Raw genomic sequence first — 17,278 nt, 5'->3', positions numbered from 1 at the left:
TAAAGGAAGAGTATAGAAATTGAGAACATTCATGCATATTTTTGCCAGCCAAATTCATACATTCTGAAAGACTTTAAATAATGCCATTTGTATGGAATATGAATCCAAAGTGAGTTAACTGTTTTTCAGAGTGTATTTTATTGACACGTAAATAAAATATATCAAACCTTTATTTTTCTAGCAGTATATTAATTGCAAGATTTAAAATGTCAATTAACACTCTGTATTTATTCTTTTCATGATTGCAGCTATTAATAATGACTCCAAGACCCAGAGAATTTGATTTATTAATCAAAGAAAAGTCAAGCTATTGTTGTTATACATTTACAGTTGTGGTTTTCATCACATTCTAATTCTTTGGAAATGTATAATTTTATACAGCTGTGATATAGAGACTCTCTCTTGACCAGAATATTGGGTTTTTATAAACTCCACTCCCTTAACTTTGCAGACAGCAGTGCATTTGCTTTTATGACATTCTGCTTAATTTAGCCATAGAAAGTGTTGAATCTCTGGTCTCAGTTTTGTGTCTCACAGATTTATGCTACACTTGCCTCATTGATGAGAAAAATGAAACAAATGAAATGCAGGCTCCATAGCAGCAGGAGCTTGGGGTACTCATTTTCAGTTGAGAGCTGATAATTAGGCTATGTCTGTTCAAGGACATAACTAAAGGTAAGATGATTTCACCACAGACAAAACTATTCTGGAGCAATTTCATTTATAATTATGATTCCTGATAGAATATGCTTGTACCTAATCTATGGTGGAATGTAATCTGGGAAATAAGGGAACCAAGATATTAAAATCACATTTTTAAGTTAGATGTTAGAAATAATTCCTGTCTGAAAATGTGTTTTATAAATATGAATGAGTTATTTGCAAAAAGACAAAAATTTGTAAGAGGAAAAAACTATAGTTCCTAAGATCTTGGCTGGGAGAGAGGGATGCTATATGCTGATACACATGTAGCTGTAGATATGGATACAGAAGTAGATGTGGCAGAGATAGAGATGTGGACAGAGGCAGAAATAGAGACCAAGATGGAGAAGGAGCAACTTTTTTTGTTGTTGTTGAAGTATAGTTGATTTACAATGTTGTGTTAATTTCTGCTGTGCAGCCAAGTGATTCAGTTACATTCAGACACATATATGTACATTCTTTTTTCATATTCTTTTCCATTATGGTCTATCATAGGATATTGAATATAGTTCCCTGTGCTATACAGTAGGAACTTGTTGTTTATCCGTTCTGTATATAACAGTTTATATCTGCTAATCTCAAACTCCCAGTCTATCTCTCCCCTACCCCCACACCCCCTTGGCAGCCACAAGTCTGTTCTCTATGTCTATGAGTCTCTTTTTGTTTCATAGATAAGTTCATTTGTGTTATATTTTAGATTCCACATGTAAGTGATATCATATGGTATTTGTCTTTTTCTTAGAAAGAGTAAGTTTTATTCAAAGATTTCTGAATACTTACACATACTCTGGCCTAAATTCTCCTGGTTAGCTGTTAAATGAAGATATCTTAAGTACTTTGGAAGTGTCATTAAATTCATCAAGTCACTGAAGTGGTGAATTTAAATGTCATAAATTAATTGATTGTTTCAAAAACAATCAACTTATTCCATGTAAGAAGCTTATATACTTAAGCAAAATTGGCTCAGTCCATTTACCGTTGGATCAGCTTATACTGTAACACACTGATCTCGATCTAAATTATATACATATTTACTGTTTTAGACACTGAATAGGACTAATAGTCTAGCATCTTTAGATGTTGTCCTAGATTAATGACTCTTTTGTCTTTCCATGTTCATATAACTCCAGTAAAACCAAATAAGTAAAATTGACTCTAATCTGACACACAGAATAGCTTTTAATTAAGTTCAGAATCAGAGTATGATTGGAATTTGGTTCTGAATCCTCTGACTAAGGGACTTTCCACTCAAGACACTAAACATATATTGGATCTGTTTCTTAAGAAATCAATTTGCAGTTTCACTTATTAAATGGACTTACTCATTGAATGCAATCAAAAGTGCTTCACATTCACTTATTTTAGGTTCTTGTGTTTTTTAAATACAATGTGATCATATTTATAAGAGGAATACCCTATTGATCGGTTTGCATGTCAGTGCCAGTTAAAATTTGAAATATCAACGAAACTCATTTATGAGAGCTTCAAGATGTGTCAGTATGCTTGAATCAATGTGATTCAGCTGTGTTCAAACAACTTAAAAGAGCTGTCCAAAGGCGTTACATCTCTAAAAGAAATATTTGTGGCATGATTTGGAAAAGGTTATTGCAACATTTTCCAAATTCTTGAGATTCAGAGAAATACCATTCCTCTGAGATGCTCAATGAAAGAAAAAAATTCAATGTGCAAACATATTCTGCAAACTCTCTGAGCTTATTTCCCTTCTTGAAGAATCAAAACATAGATTAGAATATTAAAAGCTCCGAGAAATCCCTGTTCAAGAGAAAGCTGTTTATAATTGTTCACTTTTGTTTAACTCAGCATTTCTTATAAGCTTATTTGACAATGAAACCAAGGAAATACTTTCAATGTAAAATATCTTAACATTCAACAAAACTATTTATCTGCAGAACACACTTTGAAAATGCTGGCTTATTGAAATGTTTTGTTTTTACTACACACAAGATTAGAGTTACTTAACTGTTTAATGCTTAAATCAAAGATCAAAGTTCACATTTTGTAATCTCAGATACCAGTCTGTAACCTGGGGTCCATGGGCTGTATGGATTCAGTAAACTCTTGAAAATTTGTGTGTAAAAATATGGATATATATACAATATATCCACATTTTTCTAGAGAGACAGAAAATAACCTTCATCAGATTATTGAGTCCATGATCTAAACGTTAAGTAACCTTAATCTAGTAATGCTAAAAATCTCTTTCAAAAGTGAGAATTTTAAAAATGCACTATTTTAAATGCTTATGAGAGGAAACAGTGGTGTATGTAGTTAAGTCTGTTCCCTGAGTAGGTGATATTATGAACAGAAAGTAAATTTTCCATCAATCGCATCCATGTATTGTAGAAAATAGCAGGAACTGCACCTGCTTCCCAGTTTATGCTATCACCTCAGCTTACACTTCAAAAGAACCATGGCATCTACATTGAATCACTCTTGTTTTCCTGCTATGACTAATTCTCTTACACCCTGTTACACAAGGAAATGTGCTTTCTATGTTTCTCGCTGCAATGTTCAAGGAAGAGCCTCCCTCCAGAATTGAGCTGAGGAGGACTACTCCTGCCACTTTATAAAATGGATGAGGCTTGTCCAGGAAGAGGTCAATGAGAAAAGGTAGTTTTTTATTGTCGGAAGAAATAAAAACATTGCCAATGTTGTACCTGTTCTCATGGAAATTAATAAAAATATTAAATGTGTGAAGAAAATAATTATCTAAAATTGAAAACTAGGATCTCTATAGGGTTCCCCATCCTACATTCTGGTTTAAAGAAATCCTATTCAAAGGACAGAGATAAAGATCCAAGGCATTTCTTGTTTTCTTCTTTTACAACTTGATAGCAAAAGCTAGGGATTGTTATCACGGCTTAGTTTTCCTTGGTTAGATTGTGAAAGGAGAAAGCATTGCCTTTGACTTTATAGTTTTGGCATGAAGCTCTTATTCTTCTATAGAAAGAAATCAAGGGCAAGTTGCTTGTCAAAAGCAAAATGATGTTTAAGAGATGTATTTAATTATTTGATACTTATTTTTAAATTTTAAATGTTCTTTTCTCTTGGTCAGAAAGCAGCCAAGTGCCTTTTGGGGTATAAGGGTTAGGTGGTCCTGGTTGGGTTGGAATAAACTACCTCTCTTCTGAAAATAAGAGGACATACTTTTGAAATTTGACAAACATACCAATAGGGAAGGTGATTAACTTGTTAACATGACAACTAAGCAAATTTTAGTTGCTTGCCTAAAATAGGAAAATACAAATAGGAAAAAAATCCGTCTTATCTAGGCCCCCCAAAAGTAGTGAGCCTAGTATAATAATAAATAATAAATATATACATAGTGAAATAATGTGTTTTCTTAAATAACATGATTTAAGTTTCCCAAGGAATTAAGATCATATCACAACACGACTTACAAATACACACAAACATACATATACACACAAACAACAGTTATAGTCTTTAGTTTGTCCAATTATAGTATTTTAACCACAGCAATCCAAATACAGTGATTTTCCAAAATGTTAAGTAACTACTAATTCATGGCCTAATACCAAATTGCAGTCAGCGCTTAAAGGTTTGTGCTGAGAATGTAGTGTGCAGTAAATGAAACTCTAATTCTTATGTATTTTGGCAATTCTCTCTTAGAGTTACTCAGACATCTTAGACATTCAAAGTATGTCAAATATGACACAGCACTGCTATTTGCCATGCAATATCAGTAGAATAGAGTCTGAGACTGATGAGCTTAATGATCATCTAGATCTATCAGGCTTTAGGAGATAAGTGTATACAGTCTACATTATCAAAGAACTCTAGTGAATCTAGAAATTCTGAGTCTGGGACTGCATTTTAAGGTATGGTAGGTAAACCTAGCAAAGTTTATGTAGGCTAATAATGCTCTCCATACCACAAGCCTTGTCTGTCCCCGCTCAGATTTCAAATGTTAAAGGGACTAGGGACCTGCCAGATAGTGAGAGGAAATATGGATTATTTTATTAGTAGTTGCTAATGTAATTTTATCAAATTCACCTGTATTTTTTCTTTCACAACATGTAAGATACCTTCTACATCAAATATTTAAAACCTATGGAGTGTGGCTATTTTTAAACATTAAGTGACTTTTAAAATTTTAATACTTCTATTCTCCTTTGCGTAAGACTCATAAGTAGATGGAGATATTAGGCACATATAGGAGCTGTAGGTTTTGAGGAGGTTGGTGAATTCACTCTTTACTCTCTTCCTAATGTTTGAAATCCAATCATTAGAAACTTAGTCTTTATGTTTTAAGACCCTTATTAGTCTCTCTCCCTGACTCATTGTACACAAGTTTAATAATCTATTTTCTCCTGTGGTAGTATTTGAAAATGACTGTCCCAGGTGTTTTAAAAGGAAATACCAGAAGAAAACAAAATACAACAGACCAGGAAAGGAGAATCAAATTGGATACAAATTTTGCCCAATTCAGAGCTATGTCTAAGCCTAAAAGAAATGCTGCCATCAGCAGCTTGCTGTCTCTAGCCTACAGCAAGCTACAAGCAGAACAAAGCTAACAGTTATACAACTACATAGAAAATAGGAAATGCATACATATATACACATGTGTACAAATACCTACATACACATACGTTTATACATATGTACACATATATTAGATTATTAGGGCAATATGAGAATGGGTGTTTATACACACACGTAACATCTAAATAAAGGAAAGTGTTTTCTCTCAAAATACAATTACCTCCACATTTATATTATGCTAGTCCCTAGGTCTATAAAATCATATCATATTTTCAACTCTTATTCTAATAAATAAAGTAAAATTCCTGTTTATTTTTGCTTTGTATGCATAAAAAATAGGATCACTAATTCTGAGATTCCATCGAATAACATTATTCCAATCCCTGTATCAAAGTAAGATGGTATATTTTATGCAGGGGTACCACGTCAGAATCATAAAATGTTTAGGGTAGGAGAGACCATAATGATTCCTCCTTCATAGATGAGCAAAGATCTAGAGACATGAGTAGCCTGTCTAAATCATGCAGCCAGGCTAAACTAGGGAGTATTTCCAGCCTTCCCAGGATATTCCAGTGGCAGAATTTCAGTGAGTACAGAAAACTAGTATGAAAAAGATTCCCGGGCAAAGTATGGGATCCTCCCAGTGTACTAGGGTTAAACCAGGCTTGCTCTTAAGACTTGAACCTGCTGGAAAATGAATCAAAATTATCAAACCTTTCTCTCTCCATGCCCAGAAAAACCATCAATGCTATCCCCTTTTTGCAACTTTCTCTCCACTGTTATGATGCTCAGGGCCACTTGAGACCCTGTTGCAACCAACCCTTGTCTCCCCAGGTCCTTAGGAAGAGAGAGAACATAGTAACTATTTTAAATAATTAAATATCTGTTAGGTGCAAACTGAATCAGATCCGACTCAGTATCAATTTAAAGGCATGAACTAGCATTGTATTTCCAATTCATTTCTGGGTAAAATTTCTATTAAGCGACTGAGATAAGCTTTCAAGTACCTCTGAAACACTTAAATCTCAGTAGTGTTCACTCTATCAATGATGCTCGTGAGTTTTATTAATATTTCAAGAGATGAATATGACCATATATATAAATTTTATAATAAAATAATGTCCTATGACATAAAATAATCTAGTAAATTTACTACATTTATTTAATCATATATTGCAAGTTATTTAAATAGCATAAATGCATAGGTAGAAGATAACCAATGAAGCTGTCAATATGTTGGGAATATGTATTTTTCTGCTTTAGTAATATGAGTATGCATAATTCATCTTTGAATTTCAATATTTACATCTTAAAGTCTATTGATTGGAAAATTTTAAATCAAAATTCATATATTCACTACAAATTGGAGAGTGCCCTAAATAATCCAAAACTAAGTTGATAAAGACAAAGTGAAAATTACAGCATCCCATAATTTAAAAGCAGGAAGAACAGCAGCTGTAAATCATCCTGCTTGAGACACACAATTAATGCAACAATGGCAAGGCACACTTGCCCCTCAAATTCTGGGAGTTCTGAATCTTTTCTGTGTACATAAAGCAATGGAAGTTTTACAGGGTTGACTTACAGTCAGACTGCATGGTAAAGATTTATAGTTCTCAAGAGATGCAAGCACTAAAGAGAATAAATGAGTATAAAATTTAGTAAGCCTTAGTATCTTGGCTTTACATCACTAGCATGTTGCTTTTAGACACAAGGAAGTAGATGTTCAACCTAATTTCTAAGAAGTTAATAATTAGAGGGAGAATTCAGAGGGGAATTGAGGAATCTATCACGCAGGAGGAAGGAAGAGCATCAGTGCCAGTTGATGAGGAAAAAATGAATATTAGTGAGAAAAATCATGGAAAAAAAGAAGTCAGAGAATTGTTAATTTCCAAGAAAGACAAACTGTTCACATGCCTACTCCCAGCTACTTAACAGAAGTCATTCTCTTCGTTATGCTAACTGCACTATTATAATAATACTTTAACAAAAACAAACATGGAAATGAAGTAAACATTAGTTGGAAGCTGAGCCTTCCTGCATCCAGCTAGCTTCACCTTTGGGTAATCTGGGGAGAAGTTTGGAAGGAGGTTGTGGAATTCTAAAAAACCAAGGGCAGAAGGTAAGAAATTTTAATGGAGGTTGAAAGAATTGACTCAGACCTTCAAATTCAAAAGAAGCTTTGGGTACCATAGACATGCCATTTCTCCTGCTAAATCATCACATCAAGGTAGGTGTTAAAACATAGATTTGCATATCTAGGTTGCCTTGCTCATTCTATCCACCACCTGTAAAAAAAATTCCAAGACCGAGAATGATTGAGGCTCATTCTCCTGATTCTTATATAAACTGGGTTAAGACTAGAGGGATTGTGATAGCTTACTGTTAAATTGTTTTCCTCCTAACCAATAGAGTTGGGTTCATCCAAAGTGAAGAATGGCAGGACAACAGGGAATCTACAAAGGAAGTGCAGATTTCTCTAATAAAAAGTGTTTAAATTGTGACTGAAAGTCAATGCTGTTCCATCACAGCATAGATTGAATAGTACAGTGCCATAACTAAATAAGAGAGATAGTGAAAAAAATTAAAAAGCTTTCTGCATTTCTCTAAAATAACTGTTCCACATGTGGTTTAATTATTTTATTCAAGGTTTGACAAGTTCCAAGAATATCAGACACAACCACTAAAAAGTTCCTATACAGACATGTTTTAGAGAAAACACACATACACACACACACACACACCAAAAAATGATTTTTGGTAACTTGTGTCACTGTGCCACTATTTCTTTTTATTAATATGTATAATTAGAATTCAGTACAAATGATGGATATAATCGGTCTTAAATCATATTGAGTCTAAATGGTTCTATTTAGACCTGAAATCCCTATGACCTAGAGATTTAGAATAATGGAGTAAAATAAATTGGAGAGTAATACAGGGCATGTGCAATTTTTGATCTGCTATCTCATGTCCATGTCAAATTAGGTAAATTCTTTAAAATCTCCAATCAACTGAAAAAATGGGACTGGTAATATCTCTTACAGAGATGTGAATATTCAACTGCATTAAACTAACAAAAGCATTTTATATAGAATTAATGACAGCATAGATTGAGTTAAGCATTTGTTGGTATTATGGGATATTGATTAATAATAGCAGAGAACATACTTTTTTTTTTTTCCTGTTGTAACATTTTGCAATGAACACCAGGTCTCCATGACTTGAAGTACATCAGACAACTGACAACAGTCAAGAGATTTACGTGCTGAAATACTCTCAAAAATAAGTGACTACTTTTTTTTCAGTTATCTGGATTATATAAGAAAAAATGGGAATCCTGTTTGTTTTGTTTTCCCTTGAATATTTGGATAACTATGGTCATATATACTTGTCTTTAAGGCCTATTTATTCTGCTTTTTAAAATTATATACATTTAATTATTCTGTGAGATACAAGAACTTATCCTTTGCCTTTCACCTAAGAAAGAGGGTTGGAACAACCAGTCCTGTTGGATATGTTTAGGAGTCAAAATTGGTAGCCTTTTAAAATAGTCAGTGAAGTTCAGAAATAATTGTTTCCTCTTTCACATCTTCCCAGAAGGTCATCAGTCTATTTCAGCAGGACAGTAGGTTTCACTCTCAATACTATCAATCATGGCAATATATGCCTACCTAAATATGGTTTGGTATAACTTAAATACGGTCCAAGACATTGTATGACACTGGAATTTCAAAGTGGAAGTTTCCACTGAGTACTTACATAGAAATAAAATGTTCCCTAAATATCTATGATTTGTTACCGAGGGGTACTGAATTTATAGAAAGATGGAAGTGTAATTCCAGGCCAAGGACAAACCTGAACACTATCTATTCTGGATATCTCATTTATGTCACTTTTAAACAGTTCCTTGGTCATCACAGTTAAAATATATAAATTCCTGACATTTTCAAGGCACTATTAATTGGATTTTCTATCTTACCCAACTCAAATCCTTTTTAACTGATACAGCTTCTTAGAAATGCAAGTCTTCCTGCAATTTAACACCTACTACATTTAAATGATAATTGTTGAAATTATCAATGTTATCAAAAATAAAATAAAACTTGATTCAGCATATTAACCTCTAGCAAAGACATAAAAACCATATAATTATTTTTAAAGAAAAATTAGATTTCTGCTATCATGATGCTATTAAATATGCTCAGCAGCCCAGTGAATGTTAAGAGACTCAAGGAATAGGTGGTGATGGGTTGGTGTGAAAGTAGAAAATAGCTCCACCACATAGTAAAACTATGTTTTTAAGGTATCAAAAATTGTTCATTGACCTTTAACAGAAAACACAAAAAGATACAGGTACTAATGGAAAAAGACTACTAAATAAAAAGTGAGGGTAAATGCCTCCACAGACAATAAATACATATACATAAGAGGATACAGCAATCAGGGATGGTGTGGTAGCTAGACTAAATATTCATAAAGGTCAAAACCCAAAATTTATCCAAGTAACTTTTTAAGAAACTTGAGGTAAAAGAGAATTTTGATGAAATTTCTAGGAGTATGGAAACAATTACTTTGTTTCTGTTTAAGGGGCACTTTAAGAAAAGTCCATTTATAAGCCTGGTATCATTTGTATTTGGTATAATTTGTTTGTATTTGGTATAATTTGTTTGTATGTAAAAACAGCAGTTTCTAAGATGTCAAAAAACATTTTCTCCATACTTTAAGAAATGCATTTCTTAAATGCATTTAACAAATTGAACTTTTTTTGTTCAAGTAGTATTTTGCTACAAAGTTAATACAATGGAAAATAAATATGCTCTATTCAAAGGTTCTTCTACTTCTGATTGAGAGGAACTAATTAAAAGAGATTTCCTTCTATATGCACAAGAATCTTGGTGTTTTTCTTTTCTGTTTTTTTGTTTTTTTTTTTAATAAATTTATTTTATTTTATTTATTTATTTTTGGCTGTGTTGGGTCTTCGTTTCTGTGCGAGGGCTTTCTCTAGTTGCGGCGAGTGGGGGCCACTCCTCATCGCGGTGCGCGGGCCTCTCACCGTCGCGGCCTCTCTTGCCGCGGAGCACAGGCTCCAGACGCACAGGCTCCAGACGCACAGGCTCAGCAGCTGTGGCTCACAGGCCCAGTTGCCCGGCGGCATGTGGGATCTTCCCAGACCAGGGCTCGAACCCACGTCCCCTGCATCGGCAGGCAGATTCTCAACCACTGTGCCACCAGGGAAGCCCCTGTATTTTGGTTTTTTTTAAAATGTGATGGGAATTCCTTTTTTTTTTTTTTTAAACTTTGGGTACATTCATTCATTCATTCATTCATTTATGGCTGTGTCGGGTCTTCGTTTCTGTACGAGGGCTTTCTCTAGTTGCGGCAAGTGGGGGCCACTCTTCATCGCGGTGCGTGGGCCTCTCATTATCGCGGCCTCTCTTGTTGCGGAGCACAGGCTCCAGACGCGCAGGCTCAGTAGTTGTGGCTCACGGGCCTAGTTGCTCCGCGGCATGTGGGATCTTCCCAGACCAGGGCTCGAACCCGTGTCCCCTGCATCGGCAGGCAGATTTTCAACCACTGCGCCACCAGGGAAGCCCTTGGTGTTTTTAACTTAACCAGATGTAGGGTCATTCCTCATTTTCCTCTTCTGCCAGTTCAAACAAATCTTTTTTTTTTTTTTTTTATAAGTTTACTCAAATAAGCCATATTCAGAGAAAAGAATTCAGTTAAAACAAAACAAAAAAATCCTTTCCATAGTAAGTTTTAGTATTCTGAGATTTATTAGTACATTCTGAAGTTAGGTTGGGGGAGAGGGGAATCGTAGGGATATTAGCATAACGGCTAGGGAACAAATAGCAAATTCCCGACTGAGCATTCTCATGAATTCATTTACAAGAAAGTTATGAGTTTCTGTTAGCAAATACAGTGACCAGTTTTCTATCTAGAAGACACTTTGGAAGTGACCTAGTTTAACCCATTATTTTCCATATGAGGAAACTGAGGCTTGAAGAAGCAATGTGATTTGCCCAAACTTTCTGACCTGCAGAACAGGAACTTGAACATGAGCTTGATTCTCAGACTGGTGCTTCTGGAATGACATGGCTGACATGGCTTTGTGGAAGCTCGGACACAAATTGTTCTCTCATCCTTGTAACTTTAGAGTTAGCCATAGTTAGAATACTTTCTTTTTTTCCTTGATCTTCATTTCCCTTTGTATCTCCATTTAGTTAAATTTGTTAGAAAGGTCTTTTTAAAAAGAAAGTTTCTTCAAATCTTTTATAAAAAGGGACATAATATACACACAGATAAAACAGTAAAATGCTTATAAAATCCTACTATGTGTTTACAATTTAAGAAGATGTTATAGCAAAGATACAATGTCTTTCAACCGTTTTATGTAAGGTCACGTAAGATTAATTTAGTGTAGCAAAGCCTAGATTGTTTTTCTTAATAAGTGGTCATTATTTACAAGATACCTATAAACAGTCACACATTTTTTTAACCTTCTCTTCACACTTATGCACTAGATTGGAATGTATTTAATGTTTACTACCTAATGAAAACATAAATTTAGTCTTAATCACATCTATTACATTTCCACGTTGAAGGGAATATTGCAGATTTTAAATTTACAAGTCTACATCTAATATGCCAGATTGGGCTAAAAATACTCCTGCTTTTTCAGATACTAAAAAGTTGTACCTATCACTAGTTAGGTGGCAAAAAGAGAAAGGGAAAGAATAAGATAAAACAGAGCCCTACATTTTAAAATCAGCTCTATTTGCTAGTAATATAAATAATGCACTGAGGGTTTAGGACATAAGGACACTATAACAAAGGATAAACTTCCTGAAATGATGAGCTCAGGGGATGATATACCACCAGCTAACAACAAAACAGAGTAATCTTTGAATCTGAGTGTTGATACAGCATTGGGAAAAGCCTTAACACTGAGGGCTCGGGGTGTCATAGGGAAACAGAGCAATCACAGCTGGAGGCAATTCTCTTGCCATCCATTCTAGCCGATGGCTATAGGCAAAGGACAACTTGACAAATTTAGAAAGAAGCAATAAAATCTACTGAAGCAGCTAAATTGTCTGCTAAAAGACATTGGATACTGCCTAAAAAGGCTATAAAAAGGAAATGCTTCCTAAATCACCTTGCAGTAGAGTTTGAAATAAACATATTTTACAAAGTTCCCCTGCATTGTCTACCTGTACAGTTTTCAGCACACCATCCTTTAGATCCTCACGCTAGTATTCAGTCTTCCTGGCTACATGGTTTGTTGTTGTTGTTTTGTTTTGTTTGTGGGGGGTTTTGCCTCCATACATAAATTTATTTCTAAAAAGTTATTTCTATTGTTTTAGAACATTGACTTTCAGAGAATGGACTATTAAAAGGAATTCTGTGTATTGAGTCACATTAAGTCAAATTTTGGTTGCTCTCTTTCTAAAGAAGAATAAAAATACAGTGCTCTGGTAATATTATTATTAAAATTTAATTGTCTGATAAGTTGAGACAAATATACTGTTGTATTAGCTAGGTGCTGCAAAGACAAACTCCAAAATCTCAGTGGCTTAACCCAATAGTATTTATTTCTTTCTGACCTGATCCTTCCATATGATCCTTCAGGGACCCAGGTTTCCATCTTGTGTCTCTGCCTTTTTCTAGGGCCTTGAAATCCTCTGTTCAGCTAATAGATGCGGAAAGAGACTATGAGAAATGCATACACACATTTCTATGAGAAATGTATACAAGCATACCCATTTCTTAACCATTTCTAGACAGTCTGAAAATAACACACACCAGTACCCCTCACCTTCCATTGGCTGGAACTAATTACAAGTCCCCACTTAGAGGTAAGGGTGTGGTAGTAGGTGCCGGGAAATAGCAAGCCACTTCCTAGAGCAAAATTATTTACTGGAAGGGGAGCACAAATAGTAGATAGCTAATAATTACTGTCATACCTGACAATCAATTTTATAAGGAAAAGTTATTTAATGTTTATTAAGTATACATTCCACAATCTTCTCTAAATTCATATCTGGATCAACTATGAGGTTTCACCACTGACCCAAGGATGCAAAGGCTAGGCCACTGTTATGGCAGCAGCTTTCCTAGAGCCAATCTATTCTCTTCACAGATCACAATACTTTTCATTTTACGTGTCCTCTGAATGCTTTACAAATTCCACCTTTCTGTCCTTTATAAATTTCATTTTTCTTTAAATTTGGGCTTCTCTTTGTAGCATTCTCTAACCTACCTAGTTCACATTTACTCATCCTTCCTCTCTTTAACGTTATTTTACCCTTAACCCTTTTACTTGCAATACCATGTATTGGTCACCACAATTATATTCCTAATAACTGGTCAGTAAAAATTATTCCTTACATCTCCTTAATATCCATTCAAATTTCTGGTGAAGTGGATGGTACCCAGAAATGGTAAAAAAGGGATACATCAGTATGCTTGACCAATGCCTGAATGAATGAATTGCATAAATGAATATGAAGAAAGGGTAGTAGTGTAAAAGTTAAGAAACAATCTACAGAATAGTTTCTAAGAAGTGTATTAATTTTAATAAAGAGAAAGAAACACAGAGGCACATAGAGTGAACTTAGAAAACATAGACCTGATTTTTAAAAATTTTATTCATCTTGAGTGCTGTCTGGTTTTGTTAATATACATGTGTACATGTATGTGCATTTAAACCAAAGAATACATACAAGCAGGCCAGTATGTGTTGTCATTTAAGAGAAGTTCTTGAGATCTGGGACTTCACAGAAAGACATCTTCACATTCAGCACTTAGTCACAAGTGAATGACACAATAAATTCACATTGCTAAGAATAATGTGATTAGCTTCCTTAATAGAAATATTGAATTCTAACTGAAGTTATACTATTTAACATTTAATCCATATATCTATTTTATTATTGTATGTATCCACACAAATTTTTCTGCACAACTTTTCTCAACTTACTGAAAACCTACTATTTAACAGGCATTTAATAAATATATCCAAATTTTATAATATCTCCATATTCTGTACAAAGAAGTTGAGAGCCAGAAATGTGTGGAGGCTTTCTCAAATTTTACAGCTGTTAGGTGTAGAAAGACAACTCCTCATGGATCTTTTAGGTTTCTGCAGTCAGTGAAAAACTGCTGTCTGTTCAGTCCCCGACCAAGAAAAAAGAAGCTGAGCCCCTGATTGCACTCCAGTTGCAGGAGAAAGGGTGCACCTCCCTTAGGAATTCTACTTGGGCCTTTATATCAGCCAGCTGGAAAACCAGCATCTTTGAGTTGGTCTGAGTGGAAAGCTGTTCAGCAAACTGTGGTATTCGTCCTACCATGGAGGCCTCCCAACGCTAATGCCCCCTTTGAGTTACAAGTCTCTGTGATTGATGACTGTGCTGTTTGGTGCCTCTGGCAAAGAGAGGAAATCTCCATCCAGAAGTGCCCCTCTGGGTACTGGCCTTGCCACTACCCACACATAGTGACCAGCACAGTGCTCCAGAAAAACAGCCATTAGCTTGCTGCTGGGTTCTGGTCAAAACTGAGTGTCTAACCCCTGTGACCTTTGTGACTCTCCTGCTTCATGTCCCCATTTTTGGGGTGACTCAACTCAGACTCAGTCATTAGCAATGTGGGAAAGACCCAACCAGATCTATTTGTTAAATTGAATAATGTATTCAAGAATGCAGCTGTCCTGGCCCCAGTGGCCCTCAACTGCATATGAAAAGTGTCAACTTCATAGCTATATTTTTTTTGGAGGGGGGTGGACTTTATTCCCTACTCCACCCTCTGAAGGACAGCCACTGCCTTAGCAGTGGCTTCAATTCAGAGAGGTTCCCCTAAATGCCTGGGCCTGATTCACTGATGATTAGCTGTGCTGAAATCCGAAGGTGGGCTGCCTGGGCTGGGCCCACCCCATGAAGAAGGACACGGTCACTCTGCTCAATGAACAAAACCCAATGCTGTTCTCAAAGCTCTGGCCAATACTACCAAAGACAAACTTTGTTATATATCTTTTTCTGGCTCTTGGGCTATTGCCAATGGCCACGTTATTTTTTTCTCCCACTTGAAAACTACTGAAAGACTGAAGACAACCTCTAATGAGCTGGAAAATATAGAAACAAATTGCTGTTTCTGATTAAACCATCTAGACCATTCATGTTAGATGCCCACAACAGGGACCCATTTTCTGATGGGACTAATTAGAATCAAGCTGCTGAAAAGTCTACGCCACCCAGACTTCCACCATTACTGCCTGTATCCATCAGTGCACTAGAAATGGCAACACATCCACCATCATAGCCTGCACACAAGGTAAAGGACTCCATGTTTCTAAGCAGAGTCTATTATTGTATGTCAGACATAGGACTCTGGCCAAAAGCTTATCCATTTGTCTGAAGATGAGAGAGGCTGCCTACGTATGTAGCATCGCTCCTACCCACTGCAGGAAGATTTCCGACACTGGACCTTTGACCACCCCACCCCCAACCCAGAGAGATCAAGTGGTACCCCAGCCACTGTTGACATTTTTTTCAAGTTCCAGTGATCCTGCTCCAATGGGAACAATTGACTCTGGCCGTAGCATCATGGTCTTTAAAGCTATCTGTGTCATGTTTTCAGCTTTTACAACCTTTTGCAGACTCACAAACATGTCCTTTTATTGTAAACTTCACTCAACAGTGGGATGATAATCAAGGAATTCAATGGACCTTCCATGCTGCCTAACATCACAGGGATCTGATATTATTGAGCGTGTTCCTCAAAGTAGACACAGTATAGTTCTGTCTCTGCCTTCCTTATCACTTCTTGGTCCACAGTCCTTAGTAAGGTAGTTGATCATTAAATATGATTATTCACAAAAAGAGATTATCTTGTCTTGAATGCCAGCTGACTAGTTATTAAGACAAAAGGGATGGGGAGTTATACAGATCTATTTTGAAAATCTGGGATTCTACCTTGACTATTTCTGAGCATAATGCTTATTTCTTTCTCCTAATGGCAACTCTAAGAAAGCCTGGTTTGAACCTAGTTGGGTCTAGGATCCTGGGGGCAAAGTTATGGTAATTCCTATAAGTTGACCTCATTCTGATGCTTGATGTCCTATTGAGTGTAGCCTTAAGTAAATGCTATAGAAGATAAATTTAGCAGACATTGTCACAACTCCTGCCAGAAAAATGAGTCAGAGTAGCCAACAGAGTAGTATATGTGTGGGAAAACTTGCCAGAAGCCAGGATGGTGTAAAAATAGAGTCATTATTACTGGGAGATAATTCTCTTGCATTTTTGCCTATCTTGTAAGCAAAGCACTGAATAATCTTTTTTCCAAATTACCTTTTCTAGGACATTTGTGTAGCTAAGTCTTTGAAGATACAGTGTCTCCCTCTAAAGCAAAATGCAGGTTGTCTCACAGCCATGGAAGATAAGATAGATTGTGTCCACCTGGGGCAGAGAGCAGACATGTTTATTGCCCTTTATGAAAGATGGGTTCCTTAAACTCAGAGAAATGCAACCAACTGTGTGTGCAGGTGTCATCTTGCCCTCTTCATGTCACTTTCTGGGGATCAAGCCTTGGGGAACTAGTCCAAATATGCTTATACAGTCAGTCCTTCATATCCAAGGGCTCCACAGCTGAGGATTCAACCAACCATGAATCAAAAATATTTGGAAAAAAAAAATTCCAGAAAGTTCAAAAAAGCAAAACTTGAATTTGCCACTCACCAGCAACGATTTACATAACATTTATGCTGTATTAAGTATTATAATTAATCTAGAGATTATTTGAAGTATACAGGAGAATGTTCATAGGTTATATGTAAATATGCTATCTTATATAAGTGACTTGAGCATCCACAGATTTTGGTATCCACAGGGGTCCTGGGACCAATCCCCCAAGGATACGTAGGTATGACTATACTCTGGCTAATGCTATTACTGTAAGTAATAAACTGTCCTTTGTCTTTGACTTCTACCAGCATCCATGAAGCTTGGACAGGCAAAATTGTTAGCATGCAAGTAAGGTAAAATCTCAGACTCCT

This window comes from Eubalaena glacialis, chromosome 12 (assembly GCF_028564815.1).
Source record: "Eubalaena glacialis isolate mEubGla1 chromosome 12, mEubGla1.1.hap2.+ XY, whole genome shotgun sequence".
NCBI classification, from domain to species: Eukaryota; Metazoa; Chordata; class Mammalia; order Artiodactyla; family Balaenidae; genus Eubalaena; species Eubalaena glacialis.
This window is presented reverse-complemented; position numbering follows the sequence as displayed.